Source organism: Lathyrus oleraceus, chromosome 7 (assembly GCF_024323335.1).
Source record: "Lathyrus oleraceus cultivar Zhongwan6 chromosome 7, CAAS_Psat_ZW6_1.0, whole genome shotgun sequence".
Taxonomy (NCBI): Eukaryota; Viridiplantae; Streptophyta; class Magnoliopsida; order Fabales; family Fabaceae; genus Lathyrus; species Lathyrus oleraceus.
The window spans coordinates 381,261,955-381,283,760 of NC_066585.1; the positions used below are offsets into that span (position 1 = coordinate 381,261,955).

General features: G+C 33.7%; 1 long non-coding RNA gene across 2 annotated transcripts; it reads left to right on the forward strand.

Annotated features, from left to right (window-relative positions):
- Positions 1 to 4,252: 4,252 nt before the first annotated feature.
- Positions 4,253 to 6,035, forward strand: LOC127106485 (uncharacterized). 2 transcript variants are annotated; one of them, XR_007795411.1, is made up of 3 exons: positions 4,452 to 4,782; positions 4,939 to 5,109; positions 5,539 to 6,035. It is a non-coding gene; the product is annotated as an uncharacterized LOC127106485 (long non-coding RNA). The 2 variants fall into 2 exon arrangements; XR_007795410.1 differs by lacking the exon at positions 4,939 to 5,109 and having other exon boundaries at positions 4,253 to 4,782.
- The last annotated feature ends 15,771 nt before the right edge of the window (positions 6,036 to 21,806 follow it).

The following is a 21,806-nucleotide window of genomic DNA, read 5'->3' on the forward strand; positions in this document are numbered from 1 at the left end:
GGAATGCTTGCTTGGATATTATGTATATCTTTATTTGATGCCTTGATCTTCATATGGTTTGCTTGGATATTGCTTATGCTTGTTGCTTGCTAAAGTCCAAAGGAAAATGGGTTTCTATATAACATTCTTGTCTATCGGATTGCATCCCATTGGTCAGATCTTTTCAACCCTTAACTTTTAATTTTTTTTTGTCTGGGATAGTCCCTTCATCTCCTCCCACTTCTTTAATTTCAAAATCTCTCCCTCTTTTCAAAACCTTATTTGTTTGTGTTTTTTCAACTTAGACATGTTTTAATGATTAGAAACTTTGGCCTTATGCCAATGAATTTTCAAGCTTTTTCTTAAATCAAACTTGTGAATAAACTTAACCATATTGACTTTAATTTCAAAAAGAAAAAAAGATCTAACAACCTCGTTCAAATCTTTGGCCTTTTGTGGCTTTTTCTTTTAAACTTTTGTTAAAATCAATTCACCAACTTCTTTGAAATTTTTACCATGAACTACGGGATTTTGATCCCTCATTTTTTTGTTGGTACGTAGGAATAAGACAGAAGGTCTTGTTAAAAACAAAAATATAATTAATAAATTATTTTCTCATCCCCTCACTCTATACTTTTAGCAAACATCATTTTGACCAAAAACACATGCACAGAAAAAAGGGCTCCCTAGGAATACCTATGACACTTTGGGTGCTAAGATCTTCCCTCTGTGTAACCATCCCCCTTACATGTAATCTCTGACATTTTATTAGTTTTGATTTGAAAACTTCTTATCTTTGGGTTTTATTTTTGCTTTTTCCCTTTTCCTTTGGAAACAATAAAAGTGCGGTGGCGACTCTGGTTTTATTGACGTCAAGTTTATCCATAGCTTGATGGTCATGAATTTACTGCTAAGAATTTGTCCTCCCTCTTTCTCTTTTTCCTTCCTGACGTGAACGAACACTATTTATACTAGATTGTGGGGGTATCATGATTATGGAGCCTGGGGAGTACAAATTCAGTGCCATTCCGAAGAGATGGTGATAAGGAAGCAAGATATGTTAAGTATATAGAGTAAGTCGGACCAAAATCTTAATGTTTGTTTTTTGCTATGCTCCTAGTGAAAGTGTAGTTCGATACGGTAGAAGGGTTTTGGCTTCTTTTCTCGGTCTTCTTTTGAAAACTATGATCAGTCATGGCAAACTTCGGTTGCAATTTGTCAATAAGAAGCAGCATTTAAGGTGGAAGTCAGACTTTTATGTTGTATGACGAGGAAGACGTGGGTCGCTCTTCAACAGACCCCTCCATTTGATCAAGGGCTTTCCTACACAAGTGGCATCAACAAAGAGTTGAACCTTGTTTTCGGGAAGTTGGAGCTCAGCTGGTTAGAGCAAAGGACTGAAAATCCTTCGTGGTTTGATTCCACTCCGAGTGAACAAGTTCCAGGAAAGGCGGGATGCTAATCAAATTACTCGATGAAGACTCACATTCCAGTGAACCTATGCCCGATTTGAAGTTGTGTATTGGGTAGGGATTTACTTTATCTTCCGTATGACTAGAAGGTAGGACAGTCTTTTCTATTTACGATTGTGATTTCCAGAAAGAGGATATTTTAAGTTTGTCTCCCAAGGATAGATCCTTTATTTGAGAGCCTTTACACGAGTTTGTTGAAAAGTCATTTTTCCCTCAAAAGATAGTTCCTCATCCCTGTCATCGTACGCTTAACACATGGTGTTTAGAGGTCCAACTATAGGGGGTGAGTCCAAAGCAAAGAATGTGTCTTAAGCGCATTTAGTGATTTATTCGAACACGGGACACCAGCCTCGAAGAAGGGTCGAGGAATGCTCTGAGTAGTTCGAACCTTGGGGAGGAGGGTGAGAGTTTAGTAGGACTCTTAGAATGGGCCCAGAGAAACCTCTTTGATTATCGAATAGTTGACTATGACTTTATCACTTAGCACCTTTATAGATAAAAAAAGCTCCATACTTTGGACAGAGAGTGATTTTCGACCTTTGCACTCTTTTCGTATGTTGGGGAAGAAGTAGAAGGTGGAATCATTTGTGAAGATATCCGCGTATAGTAAATCTAATCGATAGGTTGAAATCATATAAAGGAAAAGTTACATATTTGAGGAATAATGCGAACGGGATTCCACTGCACATTCATAGGTTGTTAGGGAGGGTTGCGCTAGTGAAAAAGGCCTAGGGCATTCATTAAAAGAAGATAGTTAAGTTTTTCAAGATAGTGAGTAAGGTTACGGAGCATTTGACAGATGCAGTACGGCATTGGTTCTTGCGAATGAATCAATTGTTGGAAGAAAGTTATAACTATAGTTATAATACTCCGGCTTGATCCCAGACTGAAGAACATTCAACGGAATAGAGGTTAGCGAAGAGGGAAGGGAACAAAATGTTAGGGGTAGGGGAGAGTGCAGGAAAGATATGAGGCATATTCACAACCTTTTATACGATACAATATGCACCTTAAATGAAGATCAAATCTCCCCTGGCGAACTATTCATATTAGATTCACCGGTTGGATTCAGGAAGCGTTAAATCGGTCAGATGGAAGTTGTTCTTACTTTCGAACGAAGAAGCACCATATCCACTCTCAGCGGGGGGAGCTTATGACGGAGTGTACCTATCGGTCGTATGTCAATCAGATAATAGAACATCGCACCCGACAAAGCGTTCCTTATCAGCGGGTGCTCCAAGCCATCAGAAGTTATAACCATTTTTTAAATATAAGGGATAGTCAGTGGTTTTGATAGTGAATGACCAGGGATTTCGTTCACGCGGCCAAAATGGAGGAAAGCTCATAGACAAAAAATGTTTAAGTTAATATTACACCAATAATTCATTGACAAGCGAATGTGTTTTTCATCCGTGACTATGAGTAGAAGATTTCTGGGATCATGAAACTAGCAAACAAATATGCTCAGCTGGACCCTTTTCTCGTATGCCCGGAAAATAAAATTGCGACACAACTAAGCTTGCTGCAGAGCCTTTCTTTCTGGTCCAAACAATCCATATATGCACTTCCATTTTCTCCATCGGGCCTAAGCTTTACTAAGAAGGTTTTTTTAGAGAGAGTGCAAGAGGTGATGTATATTGCTTGCCACAACTCTATTCCAGACTCTAAATCCCTAAAGAGCTTTAAGATAGGATGAACATTCCCGTTCTATAGGTGAAACTGTCGCTATTAGAGAAGGGTGATGGCCAACTGATTCTCTGCTAGCATTGTTAATTACCTTAGACCTACGCATCGGGAACGATGTGGAGCAACTAATCTACTGGTCGTCTGCTCTCTCAAGTTCGTCCTTCTCTAGGTAGAAAAAGGACATTACGGGATATCTAAAAAATTTGATGTACTTCTTAAAGTATGGACACATCTCATGTTTACCGAATCGAAAAACTATCACCTTTGCATCCTCACAGTGGCTATGATCAGATCCCAGTGTTGGTTCACTTTGGACTTTATCCTCCACAAAATCTTATGATCTCCTGTTCTCAATTATGTTAAGCAGCTCCTGATCGCAACAATCATGCCTTTGAAGGTACGCTTTTTAGGGGGGGGGCTTTCCTCTTGAATGAGCTTGTTCCATAATGTGCGCTCCTTCTTCCTATTAAGTATAAGGAAGGGTGAGTACCCCTTGAAGGACCTTTTGTAAAATATATCTCCCAAGATCACAAATCTTCGGAAAAGTTCTCCTATAGGCTCTCCTCTTACCACGAGTGGCGTACTCTGATATGAACTCGTCCTTGAGGTAATTGTAGAAATCATAATACCAAGGTTCCAATCTTCCTCTTAATCTTGACTGGTGATAGTTCATCATGTTCTTACTCTCGATAGTCTTCATCCAAGAAGATGAATGAGTACCGTTTGACGGAAGGGCTCTCTATGTTGTGGCTGGGATGTTTAATCTCTCGATGACAAGCGACTCTATACTTAGGTGTACTAGCATGTGCACTAGAGCAGCTGAGTATTTATTCCACAAGGGCTAACGAGTCAGCCAAGCAATTGTAGACTCACACCGCTCACTTAAGGTTTTATCCATAGGGGGTTGTATTTAAGGGCCATAAGCTTTGAATCAATATGTGTTGGTTCCAATCCGGATCTCGTAGTTTGGGTCTCGAGATGACATTCAGGAGACAAAAGAACATATCTGATAAAAATGCTTATTATAATGGAGATACTAATTCTTTAATAAAGATTTGTGTCCATTGTCCAAGATTCCTTTGTGGGACTGTCTTTTTCTTCTTCTTGACTTGACTCATAACAAATATTAATATGAACAAAACCCAATCAGAATTTAATTGACAGCATGATTAATCTAATTAAATAAAATTAACAAGAATTAATTTTCATGAAGGGAGGGGGTGTAGGAAAAACAGGAGTGTGCAATGAGAAAAAAACTCGTTTGGGCCTTAGGTCCAAACCAGACCCAATGCCAAACACAAAAACGCGTTCACTAGTGGAAGCAACGGATCCAAACGCAGCTTCAAGGGATTAGGTCACGGATCGATTCCCAGTGGTGGCACCTTCAATCCAAGCATTCTCTCCTTCTCTTCTAAACAAATGCGAGAAACGTCGACATGAATATTCTGCTTCAATAATGAACTTCACGCCTCTCTGGATCTCGATCTCTGATTTTCAACGATGAATCTTCCTATTCGAAGTTAACCTTCACCAAATTGGATCTGTTTGCATGCGAAGCTAAGAAGAAAGCGGACGACTCAACAACTGAAGCAAGAATGTATGAGAAGACTTACCGGATTTAAACTCCGACGCGGCGGTTCAACAGGTATCAAATTCTATATCTTCTTTGCTCAGCTTTGTGATGTACGCTTCTTCATTTGCTCGTTTCCTCCTCGTGTTTCTTCTTCTATTTCTGCATTGCTTCTTCTTCTTATGTAGTTGTGGTTGTTCTATGTGTATGCGTGTGTTTGATTGTGATTAGTGATCGATTGAGAGGGAAGTGACAGTGAATTCGAAGTGTAATTTCTGGAATGTTCAAGGTTTAAAGAGAATGAAGAGTGTGATGAAGATTATATAGAGAAGCTGCGTGTTACAGATTAGGTCAGCTTGGCCAGGTCTATTAATCCAGTTAGGGCACTGTTAGATTTCCATTGTAAGTTTGTTATCTGTTATGACTATGTTAATTTAGTTGAATTCGGTTAGTTTTAGTTAATTGGTTAGATGTTAGTGTATTATATGCACTTCTGTTACAGTTAGTTGCAGTAAGTTTGGGATTTACATACCTGTTAGTGGTGAAGCGAATAGTTAAAGTGAAAATGAACTTGATAACTTCTATTATGTGATAGTTAAATAGAATTGTTGAGTTGTCATGTTAGTCAGCTACTTATGGAAACTTCAATTCTGAACTGTTATTGTTAGTTGATGAGAAAAGAAGTTAGATTGCTTTAGGTTCATGTAGATTTCAAAGTAAATTGTGTTGGCTTATGGATTTAAACTTAAGTGTGATCATGAATGCTTTGATATTGTGTTGTCATTTGGTGAATGATGTTGAGAAACTGATTTTAATGTCCAAATGATTCAGGACCTATTACAACGGGAGAAAACTAGTTGTTTCACGTGAGATTCCATCTGCTGCAGAGCTCATTTGATGATTCTGTTTCTGGTGAAAATACTATGCTATGGAAGCAAAACCACATTCTTGTGACAACATCATATAATTCAGATGGAGTTTTTATATTGTTAAGTTGAGCAGGTATTTCTTTGATGCGATATGCTTGAAATTCCAACTCTATCAACAATTTTCCATGCTCCACGACCATATTCTCCAAGGTGTTGACTAAGTTTTCCATTGTTTAGATATCTTATATGATCATGCAAGGAGAGAGCTTGAGAATTCTTTGTTATTTTAGCAAGCATAGTCTTCTGTATCGACCAAGTCATCAGGGCCAGTATTACAGTGGGGCTTATTTTGTATTGTCTGTTCAATTTGTGTCTTGAGGTCATGTAGAGTGGTGTAATACATATTGTAGATGACACCCTCAATATTTGAGCTCAATTGACTTTCATCAGTGTCGTTTACACTTGCAGTTTTATCATCTGAAACATCTTTTCCTTCCAAATTTCTAACAAGCTTAAAATACTTGGATGTTAGTAAAGGTTTTTGAAATGTCAATTAAAATGGTTTCCAAAGTTAATTGAAATGGATTAAAAAGGTTTAATGTTGAAATGGTTTTGAAATTGGTTTTAAAAGGTTTTTAAATGCCAATTGCAATGAATTTACAAAGTTAATTGAAATTGTTTCAAATGTCAACTTGAAATGGTTTTTTGAAAGTTAATTAAAATTGGGTTTGTAAGTTAAGTTTGAAATGTTTTTGAAAAGTCAATTAAAATGTTTTGACAAGTTTGGAAATGTTAATTGAATGAAAAGTATAAATGGATATGAGCATTAGAAATTGAATTAAGTGAAATGTTTTGAACAAAATCAATGGAAAGAAACATAGTCAATGCTATTATCTAAACAAAACCTAATTATTGATTATTGTTAAAATGATATAGGAATGGTATGTAAACAAGACAAATTAGGTTTAGAAAGATCATAATTTGAATGGTTGACTTTGGTGGCAAGAATTAGGGCATGAGGCCATCCTCAAATGAGTAAATCCATTGCAAAAGTCAACTTAAGCAAAGACCAAAGTCAACCATTCAAATTATGATCAAACTTAAGCAAAAATGATGCAATCCAAAATATCATGCTTGTGATGAAACTTGAAATGCAATGTCATTGATGAATGGATCAAGATGGCAATCAAAACTTGTAAGCTAAACAACCAGATGGATGAAATCAAAGCAAAGCTTGTATGTGAAGAAACATGATGATGTGGCCATGAATACATGAATAAGTAAGAAAGCAAAACAATGGATAACCATAACTTAGTCAAGCACAAACAATGCAATGAATAGAGTGGATGGTCAAGTATTAGGGCGTGAGGCCATCCTCAAGTGAGTGGATGGTCAAGTAAGCTTGTATTAATATGAATTCATGATGCATATGAATGAAGCATGAATGGGTACAGATGAATCTTAAGTCCAAGGTTGGATGAAGGATGGAAAGGGGAGGGAAAATTTTGGGGTATGACACTTAGAAATTTTGATGCAAAAGCTGATAACGGCATATTCATAGGATATTCCACTTCTAAAAAAGCTTTTAGATTCTATAACAAAAGAACTCAAATAATCGAAGATTCAGTTCATATTACCTTTGATGAATCTAACCTTAAACCTATAGAACTAAAAGTTGTTGATTGTGCATGTATTTTAGAAAAGACAAGCCTAGAAGATAATCAAGAACCAGACTAAGAGCAAAATGAAAATCAAGTCACAGAGGAAGAACCGGTTCAAGATCAAATCCCATACACACTGCCAGAACATCTTGATATCCCAAAAGAATAGAGACCTTCAAAATACCATCTGATATAGAATACCATTGGAGATATATCCAAGGGAGTCACTACTCGATGGTCCCAATGGATCTTTTGCAACAAGCTGGACGAAGATGCAATGTTTTAAGAAATAAAGCCATCATTGTGAAAGGATACAATCAACGGGAAGGAATATATTTCGATGAAACCTATACTCGTGTAGATAGATTAGAAGCCATAAGGATGTTTATTAGCTTTCTCTTGCATCATGAATTTCAAACTATTTCAAATGGATGTAAAAAGGGTTTTTCTAAGTTGTTACATCCAAGTGGAGGTATTTGTTGACCAACCTCTGGGTTTTATCAACCCAAATTTTCCAGATCATGTTTTCAAACTTAAGAAGGAACTATATGGACTAAAACAAGATCCTAGAGCATGGTATGACCTTCTAAGTAAATTTTTGCTTGAAAACAAGTCCCAAAGAGGACAAGCTGATAAAACTCTTTTTGTCAAGAAAATTTAGCATGACATCTTATTAGGTCTAATTTATGTCGATGATATTATCTTCAATGCTACTATGAATCCTTGTGCAAGGATTTCTCTGGAGTTATGCAGAACGAGTTCAAAATGTCCATGATGGGAGAGCTAAAGTACTTTCTAGGACTCCAGATCCATCAAACTAAAAAGAAAACATTCATAAATCAATCTAAATACTATAAAGAGTTGCTAAAAATATTTGATATGAAGAAGTCCAAAGTAATATCAACCTCAATGTCAACCTCATGCAACCTTGACAAAGACGGAGATGGAAAACTAGTTGAAGAAATCAAGTATCGAGGTATGATAGGCTCTCTTCTCTATCTAACTGCATCCCGTCTTGTTATAATTTTTTTTGTATGTATGTGTGCATGCTTTCAAGAATCCCCTAAATAATCACATCTTAGTGCATGAAATGCATTATGAGATATCTCTCTGACACACATCACATGGGTTTATGATACCCCAAGGGGGTGGATTGTGACTTAGTTGGGTACTCTGACTCCAATTTTGCTAGGTGCATATTGGATAGGAAACGTACCAGCGATACATGTCACTTATTTAGGAAGTCGTTTGTCTCACGGCATAGCAAGAAATAAGCAAGTGTTGCATATCCACAACTGAATCAGAATAAGTTATTGTGGGTAGCTGATGAAACAACAACTTAGTGATTACGGTGTTAATCTTGGAGCCGTCTCGATTAGATGTGACAACACTAACACCATAAACGTCACAAAAAATATGATCCCTCTCGGGCTAAACACATTGAAGTTAGGCATCACTTTATTAGAGATCATGTTGAAAAAGGGGAATGTGTACTTGAATCTGTATCACCATCTAATAAATTAGGAACATAAAACATGCCATTCATGAATTAATATGCCTATATACTTTGTGATCTATGTGCTTATGTTTACATACGATATTTCTCAAATGAATTGTTTTATCCTCCTTTTTGATATTTACAAAGGGCAAGAAGTATTTTTACAAAACCACTTCCTAAAGAAAGTTATTTTTTCATAAGAAATGAATTAGGAACATTAAATAAAGCATGCATGAATTAGTATTCTAATATTCTATGTGATATATGTCCTTATGTTTACATACGATACTTCTAAGGAAACTCACACAAACACTTAAAAGGATCCTTATGTGATATATTATTATATTAAATTTAAGAACATTATGTTTACATACGATATTTCTTAAATTTACTTATATTATGTCCTAAGGAAACTCACACAAACACTTAAAAAAAATTCTTAAATTTTTTTACATCATAAAATTATTTTCAAAACCAAGCCAAGTGATTAATAAGTTGTCCACAATAGTTTAAAGGGATTTTTTAACCAACAAATCGATTGGAGACTTGGCCAATGATTGGAAAAACTGTTTTAAAATTACCAATCGATTGGAGAATTAAGCATATCAATTGAAGAGAGTCTAAATGGTTAGCCAAACGATTATGATAGCGCTACAATGACTTGTAACAACTTTATATCCAATATTTCATTTTTAGGCATGGTAATCGATTAAGAATGACATAACTAATTAATTGAAGCACTGTGCCAATCGATTGACTCATCAATTATGCCCAAGATATTGTTTTCTTTTATGACTTTTCTAACTCCAATATAAATGAGGCTCGCCTCCACTTCATTATACACCACTTTCCAACGATTTAAATTTTCTTTGGAATTTTTCTCTCTAATTTCTCTCTCTGCCTCTCTCTAGAAACTATTTCCTTCACTTAAATTGCCTTAGCGCTTGTGAGTGAAACTTTACTTGTGAGGATGAGTTATTTAAGTGGTCGTGTTGTTTGTTTAATTATTGAGAGTGTGATTCTCTTAAGAAGATTGAATTTGGTTCTTGAGATAAACAAATCATAAAATATTTGCTTTTGTTTATTGAGCTTTGCCATAAAAAGTTTTGTCTTTGGTTATTGAGATCATCTTGAAAATCTCAAAGAAGGTTTGATAACTTAACTTGTGGTAAAAGCTATATTTGGTTGGGGATAACCCTGTAAAAATCTCAAGATCAGCTCGTATAAAGGTTCATGGGCATAACCTTCAAAGGCTCAAATTTATAATCAAATTCTCAAGAAGACCTCTTGGGAACAGGACTAGGCCATTGTTCATACAAACCTGTATAAATCTCTAGTGCAATCTCTCTAACACTATCCTTTTTATTTATGCTATTTACTTTTACTATTTATCTTCACTACAATTCACTCATAGGAAACTACTAACACGGTCTTAATCGAGAAAAGTATAAAAGTAATTTCAAATTTTCAATTCCACAATTCACCCCCTCCCCCCCCCCCCCCCCCCCCCCCCCCCCCACCCCCGCCCCCAATTTCTTGTGCTTGAAGTCACTTGTCCAATAGATTATGCATCTCTCAAGGAGTGGTGAAAGATAAAACAAAGATATAAAGATTGGGGTGGTTAAACTCTCCATCACATGAGTAGAGAGTATATCTACTCCCCCTAAGAGTATAATTATCCCCATTTGGCATACTAGAAAAATACGGGGAAAACATGCGAGAAAAGAATTATAAACAAGTAAGGACCATTCACCATCCTGACTACTTAAATCCACCCATGAGTAAAGAAATTCCCTCTTACCTCAAAGCACATAGTTCACTATGATCACACATGATTTACTAGAAAAAGGAAATGTTTTAATGATTAACTAGAATTCAAAAAAAATGAGAAAGTACAAAAATCAAACACACTTAAACCTAAAATAAAGTAGAGACATAAGTGAGACAACTATTCATTATCCTCATCATTGTTAGTGAACAAACCATGAGGAAGATACACAATATCTTGAGTGAAGTCATAAGTCAGGAAATTGATCTTCTTATGTGTCATCTGTAACACACTATTTTCCGACTCGTAAAATAATACAACAATTCAAGTATATTTTCACTCAAGGGTGTCACACATTCTCAAATAAAACACTTATTATTAAATTAAACAACTTCGAGTGGAAATATAAAATATTAACCAACACATTCATATGGTCTTATAAACAAAATTACTTAATTAAAACATCTGTTTCAAAAAACAACTCAACAATCATCCAAATAAAAGAAACAACATCATAATCCCCTAAGTTACAATACTAGAGCAACACAAAGGGTACTAGACAAATGGAAAACAAAAAAGAAGGAAATAACTATGATTCTCCCACACAACAACACTACTGTTACCTCTATCTATAACATGGGCATGAAAGCCACGCACAAACAAAAGAAAGGGGATGAGAATAATCCTTACAAATGTTAGCGGTGAAAGTAAACAGCGGGCCACTTATAAAAAATTCATAGATCATTCTCACACAACAACAACAACAATAAAAATTATAATTAAAATGCAAAATGCACCAACTTCTCCTCAAATGTGCATGTGGTACCAGGTTTTGGGCATCAGAGGTGTGATACTGATTTATCCTTATCTCACGTTCCTCTATGAAACGTGTCCCTCTCTGGAAATGAGACTGTCATGGTTCCTCTCTAAACCTGACCTTACTAAACATAAGTTCTACCTAACTCCAATATATATGTCTGCATAATCCATGGCAGAAAACAATAATGTAACTAAAATAATCACCAAAATCACTCAAAATTTCATACTCAAACGGGTTCCACTCTTGAACCATAAGTTTGCCAATTGTCAGGCCGCACTGTAATTCCTCTTAATTACTCAACTCAAAAATATACAATTAATTTTAATAATTATAATATAACTCAAAAATTATCAACAAACCGGTAAAGTTGTATTATTACTCATCAGCTCGAAAATCAACTAACATACTCAAAACATCTCAATAGAGTATTTATCATTTTATTATATACTTATAACTCATCAAAAATTATAACAATTCATATATATATATATATATATATATATATATATATATATATATAATATATATATATATATATATATATATATATATATATATATATATATATATATATATATATATATATATATATATATATATATATATATATATATAACTCAACAGAGTTTTCAAAGAACTTTAAACAACTCTAAATCTCAAAATTGACACTCTAAATTACTCAAAAATGATATATTGACAACATTTCACATGTGATAATTCTACTGAACTCTAAGGGATGATAGCTTAAGTCAAAATACCACAAAGGTAACAAAAAACGTCATTGAACACTAAAATTGCTCAGAAATCACCGAGCTGACTCCCGAATGTGAAAACTACCGAAATCACCCCAATTCGCCAGACCCAATCCGAGGTAGTAGAAATGCCGCCACCGACCCGCGCTTGGCCGATGTCGACGTGACACGATCTCCATCGGCCTTCGCCGTTGCGGCATAACGCGATCTCTGGCCACCACCATCATAGCGTAACACCCCTATTTCCGACACTGCCATCGTCGTGCGACACTGTTCACTCACTGATTTTAGGTATTTCTGACATCTTACGATTTTCATATCATATTTATCAAAAAATATAGCAATGCATTAATCGATCGCCTCAGAGGATTTTTCCAAAACCCTTTTTGGCCAAAACACAGAAATCACAATCCTACACATTTTTCATTATAGTAACAGAAAACAAAATTAAAAATCGACCAGTAACCTCATGGGTTTTGGCCAAACCTCACTAACATGGCCACAAACCATGAGCACTGAAATACAGAGATATGAGGGTAAGGACCATTCACCGTCTTGACTACTTAAAGCCACTCATGAGTAAAGAAATTCCCTCTTACCTCGAAGTTTAAAGGTTGATGGAATTCTTCCCCTTTCTCACGATCGTTCCAAGGTTGCTCTCTTCCTACTTCATATCCACCTCTTTTCCTAAATTTTATTTTTTCACGTAAAACTCTCGAACCCCTCACGTTAGTATATATAACCCTAATAGTTCCAAATTGTTTCCACTCCACTAATATCTGATTTTAATTAAAATGATTATTTTATTTAAATAAAATCTCACTAAATAATTATTTAATAAAAATCCAAATTATATAAGAATTATAAAATATTTATTTTCTATTTAATCTGGAAAATCACTAATTATCTCCAAATAATTAAAATATCTAATTATTTATAAATTAAAAAATTGTATTTTATTTCTCACCTCTCAATACTATATATTCCTATTATTTATTGAATTACTAAAATATCCTTAAATCCCATAAAACACAAGAAACACCAAGTAATGACAACAATTCAAGCAAAACACACACACACACACACACAATATATATATATATATATATATATATATATATATATATATATATATATATATATATATATATATATATATATATATATATATATATATATATATATATATATATATATATATATATATATATATTAATAAACTAAATTTGGGGTGTTACATCATCATTTTTATTTTTATTATATCCTAGAGTAGAGCATCGATATATGGTGTCTTAGGGATATCATAGTCAAAGTCATCCTGAGTTACAAAAACTTCTTGTTAAGGAGGTGATGTTGATGCTTGTTGTTCTATAGAACCTTTATTTCCTCTTGGAGGCTTTTGAAATATCTTCCATTAAAAATTTGGAGGTGTGTGTGCCCTAATGCAGCCTCTCCTATTATTGTTACATTTTGTATCACTTCCTCTCCTTCAAGGATGAACCCAACACGCTTCAATGTTTTCGTTATAAAATTACCATATGACAAACACATGCCTTTATTTGGGTGCACAGGGCCTACCATGAATGGAGAAGAAATACAGGAATCTGGATCTAACAAAAAGGATGAAGCACCAATTTCATAATTATATTTGTTACCTTCCTCTAGTTCATATGGCTTGAAGAGAGGTCATGTGCAAGGTAGATCCAAAACTTCAACAAACTCTTCCAATGATTGAGGTATCTTATGCTTTCTGTCTTTGAAAGAAAGGATCTCATTTATGTAGTAAAGATTTGAGTAAATTTTTTTTACTAATGATAGATACACCTTTCTTGGAGAGTTGCAGATAAAACCCTTAAAGTTTGATTCTTCAATTTTAATATATATTCTAAAAAAATATTTTGAACTAAACAATATTTCTCTAATTAAAAAAAAAACATATCTTAACTGATATTTTTTAAAAACAATCTTGTATCTTTATTTTTTTTTAAATATGGACAAACAAAATAATGTGTTATAATTTTTATCAAAAAAATTAAATTAAATAAGCGGGTTACTCGTAACCCGGTCGGGCTTGCCCGATTTGACTTCGTACTTTTAACAATCGAGATTAAAAGCCTAACTAATAAATGAGCTCTAATTTTCTTGTCCAACCTTGGACTTTTTACAAGCTTTTAGATCGACTTGGTTAGTCTGACCCATTTTTCTTCTTTAATACTTCATGCTCAAATATAGTGTTGATAAGTCGATACCTATAAGATTAAAAGTAGATCAATCGATGATTATGTAGTAGATAACACCTCATTTGAACCTAAGCTCTGATACCAAAATAAGAGATCCACATGGCTGTCAGGATCGAATGAGGAGTCACGATGGTGGATTGGTGGAAGACACCACAAATAAGGTGAATATTCGATTGATAAGTCGTGGAGATGCCACAATCGGTTATGGAAATTCCAGTCGATAAATCAGAGTTTTAGCACCATAGAAAGTCGATAAGTTAGAAATATGCTTCCAAGAACAAAAGAGAATATGGAATGAAGGACGAGCAACACTTCTAATCCAATAGGATGGTACACCTTATGGAATGAAGATCGCCACAAGAATATGAATTCTTGATAAGATCAAACTTGGTCCAATTCGGAACAAAAAAGAGCAATGCTCACAATAACTCAAAGTGTCAAAATTTCTATCAAAATATTATATTTTTCTCATTATTTGTGCCCCTATTTATAAGGTAATAGGCATAGGATTATGATGACCTAAATTAAATGTATAAACAAATAAACAAGAAAATATTATGCGACAAATGTCAGTAATTGTGGGTGGTTGAATTATTAAATTAGGGTTTACAAAAAAAACAAGAAAATAAATGGAGGAGCGACCATACTTATTGAAAAATACATGTTTCATTTGACCAATAAGAAGGAAGATTGATGGTAAATCACGTCTTTCCTTATTTGTCAACATCTTGTTTCCCTCTTTGATTGTACATCTAATTGACTAGTTTGTAACCACTTTCGAGCATTAAAGAAGCATAATTTTCTCTTGACTCCAATAGAATTTTTTTATATTATTCAGTTACCTTTACAACATCTTAAATATAATGTCAATCGAACTTCTAAAACTATAGATATGATCAGAACAAGTTTCCTCTCATATATATATATATATATATATATATATATATATATATATATATATATATATATATATATGAGAGGAAAAAAGAAAAGAAGATTATAAACACTATTGTCTATAGTTGTTGGATGAAACCAAAACTTAGGTTCTCTTAAACATTTCCCTTTTTTATTTTCTCTTTTTTTTTCTTTCTTCTTTCAAACTTTGAAATACAATAATAACAAAAACATTAACAAAATTTAAATGAAAGATAACATATGATTTGAATCTAAGTTTTGATTACCAAATGATGAGAACCACAAAGTCGTCGGGACTGAATGAGGAGTCACGATGGTAGATTTGTGGAAGACGTCCCAATTATGGTGAATATTCAATTGATAAGTCATGGAGCAACACAACCTGTTATGGAAACTTTGGTCGAGTCAGATTTTTAGCGCCACGAAAAGCCGATAAGCTTGAAATATAGTTCCAAGAACAAAAGAGAATATTAAGACAAAGGAGATGACGCACTTCTAATCCAATAAGATGACCAGCCTTATAGATGGTAGATCGCCACAAGAATATGAATTCTTGATAAGATCAAACTTGGTCCAATCTAGAACCAAAAAGAGAAATGTTTACAATAACCCAAATAGTCAAATTTTCTATCAAAATAATATGTTTTTCTCATTATTTGTGTCTCTTATTTATAAGGTAATGGGTATATGATTATGATTACATAAATTAAATGCATAAACAAATAAAACAAAAATATTTTGCCACAAATGTCAATAATTCTGGATTGCTCAATTATTGCATTAGGGTTTTAAAAAAAAGGAAATAAATTGAGGGTGACCATACTTATGGAAAATTGCATTTTTCATTTGACCATTGAATATGCAGAATGATGTTAAATCATGCCTTTCTTTATTTGTCATCATTTTTTTTTCGAGCATTAAAGAAGTATAATTTCCTATTGACTCCAATAGAAGAATTGTAAAATATTCTCCTACCTTTCAAAAACATTATAAATCATAATAATCAGACTTCTAGAACTTTAGATATAATCAAAATAAGAATGGTGGGCCAACACATACGAAAATGACAAATTCAACAAAAATTATTCGATTATTTTTCTTGAATTACTTCTTTTTTTTGCTGGTTAATTATTATAAAATGAAACCATAAATTAAATTAAATATTTGTATTAGATCATTTTTTTGTAAGTTTCTTTCACATGCTTAATGAACTCATGAACTCATGATCTCATCATTCTCCCAAACTTCAAGAGGATTTGTCCTCAAAGCCAAACCTACATAAACTATTAATTGAAAAAAAACACCTCCTTTTTCTCTTTCCTTTCTTTTGGATTTTTTTTTATTTTTTCTTCCATATTCTCAAAGAGATCTTTTTCTCTCAATCTTCTCTTCTTTTTACCTCTGTCTCTCTCATATATATATATATATATATATATATATATATATATATATATATATATATATATATAATATATATATATATATATATATATATATATATATATATATATATATATTGTTTCAACTCTCTTCGTTTTCTTTTCTCTTAATAATTTTCCTCTCTTTTTTTATATTTTTTTTACTTTTTGAAATATAACAATAACAAAAAAAATTAACGAAAATTAAATGTTAGATAATACCTGATTTGAACCTAAGCTCTGATTATCAAATAATGAGAACCACATAGTCGTAAGGATCGAATAAGGAGCCACGATGGTGGATTTGTGAAAGACACCACAATCAAGGTGAATATTCGATTGCTAAGTTATGGAGATACCACAACCGGTTATGGAAAATTCAGTCGATAAGTGAGAGTTTTAGCACCACGACAAGTCGATAAGCAAGAAATATGGTTCCAAGAATAAAAGAGAATATGGAAGGAAGGAGGCGCCGTACTTCTAATCCAAGAAGATGATAAGCCTTATGGAATGAAGATTGCCACAAGAACATGAAGCCTTGATAAGATCAATTTGGTCTAATCCAGAACCAAAAAGAGAAATGCTCACAATAACTCAAAGAGTCAAATTTTCTATCAAAATATTTGGTTTTTCCATTATTTGTGCCCCTATTTATACGGTGTTCTGGACCTGACAAAAGTTCAATTAACCTGGGCCCAATCCACTCAAAGTATAAAATAGTTCACATGCTAAATGCAAGGTACAATCTCTAATCTTTATTTTCATTATACTCATCTTGAATCTTGAACTGACTTTAGTGTTAGAGTACTAACCATGCATATCCACCTTGCTCCACCATAAAAGATATTGGAGACACCGTTCACGATCACCACTTCTTCAACTGTCCTCATTTCTTATTCCTTCGTGAATCTAGTGCATTCATTTTTGGTTCCCGAATGGAACAGTTGCATGTCTATGGGAATCGACTTCTGATTCATACGATTTCCAAATTTTCATATTGAATCTTTGATTGACATGTTCATAACTTCTTTAGGCAACCGAATCAAGACCAAATTGACCTCTGACTCATACGCTTCCATTAATTCACGTTCATTTTCTATCTTCACCATTCACAACTTTCTTAGATTTCAGAACTGAGAAACATTCAGAAGCTAACATTGAGATTCATCACACTCGATTCGATCAACCACCGTTTTTGCTCCATTTCTTCTGAGTCCAAATCTTTGATTTCTTCTAGAACTTCGCAGAAAAGCAAAGAAAGGGTCTTAGATCTGGATCTAGGTTTACGTCGGGATCTGAAGGCGACATCCATGAAGGACATGTCAGAGATTCGTGTAGAACTTTTTATGCAGGTTATTGATCTAGGAAGATCCATTAAAGACAAATTTACTTTTGTTGACGGCAACTGGCTTTTAATGATGACAACTAGGTTCGGATGACAACAACCAAAATCAAGTATAAACTAGTTAAAGTTGCAACCAGATCATTAGGTTTTGATGAACTTGACTATCTGATGATGGCACCTAAATGGAATATAACTCAAGCATCATCTCAAAGTAAATCTCAAGCAAGTGTCTACAGAATAAATTATCTGACAAGACTTGAAGCATGTGAAAGGTCTCCCTGACATGCCTGAGTGGATAACATTGTAAAAGAATAAGGGCTTTATCGTAAAGTTATATGGATTCTCTCTCTCTCTCTCTCTCTCTCTCTCTCTCTCTCTCTCTCTCTCTCTCTCTCTCTCTCTCTCTCTCTCTCTCTCTATCTATCTATCTAACACACACACAGACATACTAAAACAACTTTTTAAACATTTTTTTCTCAACAAAAAAAAATCTAAAAATATCTTGAAGTCGTGGCAGATGATTTTGGAACTATCAGAAAAGTTCTGAGTAATTTTTTTTTTCTTTCCAATCGATTGGGACAATTAAATAAGGTGCCTTAAAAGATTAGGAAAACATCGTAATAAGAGGCAACAACTATGTATGTTTTCTTTCCTTTTAAAAAAAGTCAAACAATTATTTTCAGGCCAACCAATTGATTGGTGCATGATGTCAATCGATTGGCTCAGTAATTATGGCCATAAAATATTTCCTTTTATTGTGTCAACCTCTAGCATATAAATAAAGGTCCCTTCCCGCATATGTTTACATTCTGAAATTTCATATTTCTTTCCTTACTCCTCACTCTTTCTCTCTCTAAAATATTTTTTGTTTAATTTCTCTCACTAAAGTTTAGTCATAGCACTTTTGAGAAAGTTTTTTTGCAGGTGAGGAAGTTGTAATTCCAGAAGGGAAGATTTGTAAGTTCACCAAGAAAGCTTTATTTTTACCTTGGTTGAACAATTCATACATTTAAGGATTATTTATTTGGATTTGAAGCTAAATCTGTGAAAAGCTTTGGTTTGAGGATTGTGTGATCAAGTCTCCATTTATGTTCAAGCTCGACCAAGTATTAAAAGGTTATTTTGGTTCGAGATCAGCTCGGTGGTAAAATCTCATAGGTTCTTGGTCAGCCCAGTATAAAACCAATGTTCATTTCAAGCTCAGCCTAGTATTAAATGCTTTCTTCAGTTCGAGATTATCCCGATGGTAAAATCTCATAGGTTATTGGTTAGCCCAGTGTAAAACCAAGATTTGGTTAGTGAGCTTAGTCCAATTTTAAAAGCTCCCCCAAGTTCAAGATCATCTCGTGTAAAATATTGGTTTGAAGCTTGAAAACTAACCGCTCCAAGTTTCTTGGGGAAAGGAGATTAACCGCTTTGATCCATCATTTGGAAGGAAGACTCACTACTTCTCTCCGTGTTTGCTTGTTGGTAAAAAGTTAGCCACAAACTTCATTTTCCTTATATAAGGAGGTTTAAGAGTTCAACCTACTAAAAGCTCTTAATATTATTGGATTCTCTCAAGATCAAATCTTGGGGAGAGGATTGTGTCTTTTTCTTTTGACCGAACCTCTATAATTTCTTGTGTTTTTCTCTCTTCCCCTAACTTTTACTTTTTGCACTTTATTTTTTGAATTTCAATTTCCGCTGCTTATATCTAAAACATTTCTAAAAAAAACTTCAAACTCTAATAATGACAAACACACAATTAACCCCCCCTTCCTCTTCTTATGTGTGGGTCACATGTTCAACAAGTGGTATCATAAATTAACTTATATTTAAGGACTAATTGTCTCGGGAGGAAGATGACTTCATACACACCTTCAAGGGGATGTTTTCTAAACACACAACCACTTTTTAATAGTAGTAAGTTTGAACTATGTAAAACTAGGTTTAGAATCTTTATTTAAAGTATTAAATAAGAATTATGGGAAACTATAATCAATGGTATGTGTATCCATACTTACCAAGTAAATGGAAAAGTAGTAGATAAACATGATTCTCTTTGGACCAAAGAAGAAAATAAAAAATTTGAAATAGATTTCAAAACCAAGAGTTTTATAGTCATTTCTATATATGATAGCAAATTCTTTAATGTTCACAATTGCAAAACCTTCAAGAAAATATGGGATACTCTTTAAATGATATATGAAGTTTCTCCAAGTATCAAGCAAGAGGAGATGAACACACGAGGCAAAAAAGATGAAGATGTTACTCTTAAATGTTTTTCAAAGTTTAGATATATTGAAAATTATATTGGAATGTTTATGTTAATCAATGTCTAAGAATTAAGAATTGGAAGTTTAATCCAATTCTTAAATTGAAAGATGAGAGCCTTCATGAATTTTAGGAAAGAAAAAAAAGAAGGAAATCATAGAGAAATTGAACAAACTAGTTCAACTACTTAAAGATGAAGGAGAAAGCTCAAAAACTGAAGAATCTTCAACTTCATCAAACTCCTATCAAACAACTCCAATAGTTCCATTCGAAAGAACATACCTTGTAGTTGAACGATCTTCGAAAGATTCAATATTGAATAAAGGAGACGTATTTTCAAGTGGAATCTTCGAAAGAAGAAAAGGATGAGAGACATCAACCTCGGGGAGAAACATATAAGAACCTTCTTCCAACTAATAAGATAAAGTTTGCTTAAAGGCATCCTACGAGGAGGATAACATTGAGTGTTTTGTAGGTATGCTTTACAACTCGGAGCTTTAATAATTATTAATGGAGTTATACAAAGAAAATAGTATGCTTCTAAGTATACAATATTTAAAAAGTCGTTAATCCAAGAATATACGATGATGGTGAATATCAACGACAGTGATCAAAGCAATAGTTTCTAAGAATATCTCAAAGTTTATGATCCTTAGTGATCAGCTAAACTCATAGTAAGTTGAATCGATATGTATGTGATGGACTTATCTATATCATCTTTTATATCAACTCCCGCATCCAATTATACATAGAGAAGGACACACCATAATATGATTGGTTTCCTCTTTAAGGTATTTTTTATCAAGGCCTCTTGATAAAAGAGGTGGTACATTATTTTAAGGTTGAAATGATTGAAAAACTCATATTAATCCTTTAAAATAGTGGATTTAATTTTGCTCATCTTGATAAATTATTTTCACTAACCAAAATGATGAGTTTCTAAGTGTTTTATAAAAAGGATGTGCAATAAGGCTGGACAGGGGTGCAGAAAAGCAATAAAATCCAACACAGGGCCTAAAATGCACCAAGGAGGCTGACCAACGAAAGTCCAATCTATTGGAACATGAGGCAATCGATTGATGAAGCTTGGTGCACGTACTTTCAGATTAAATCCAATTTAAGAATGTGCTCCATGACAATCAAATCCCAACATTGATGATGAACGTTCAAAATTCAAAAAGATTTTATTAACCAATTGATTGGAGTCATTAGCCAATCTATTGGCACACTCAATTTAGAATGATTACATCTTGATTTTCAATCAGCACAATCTACATTGATTACTTTCCATAAATACACGATAAAAATGTCAAAAGACACACTATAAATAGGTATGCTCTCTCCCTATTTTCTGCATATCAAAAATCATCTCTTCTAGCATCTTTCTTGTGAGTTTTATTGTCGTTAGCATCATCATGGCCTCCTCAAGCCAAAAACCTCAAGAAGCTCCAAGAAGGGATATGTTCACTACTATATTGATAATAGAAAGCAAAAAGAAAGGGTGATGGTCCTAGGGAATAAGGTAATTCAACCTTGGTACATGGAGTCAAGCCTCTT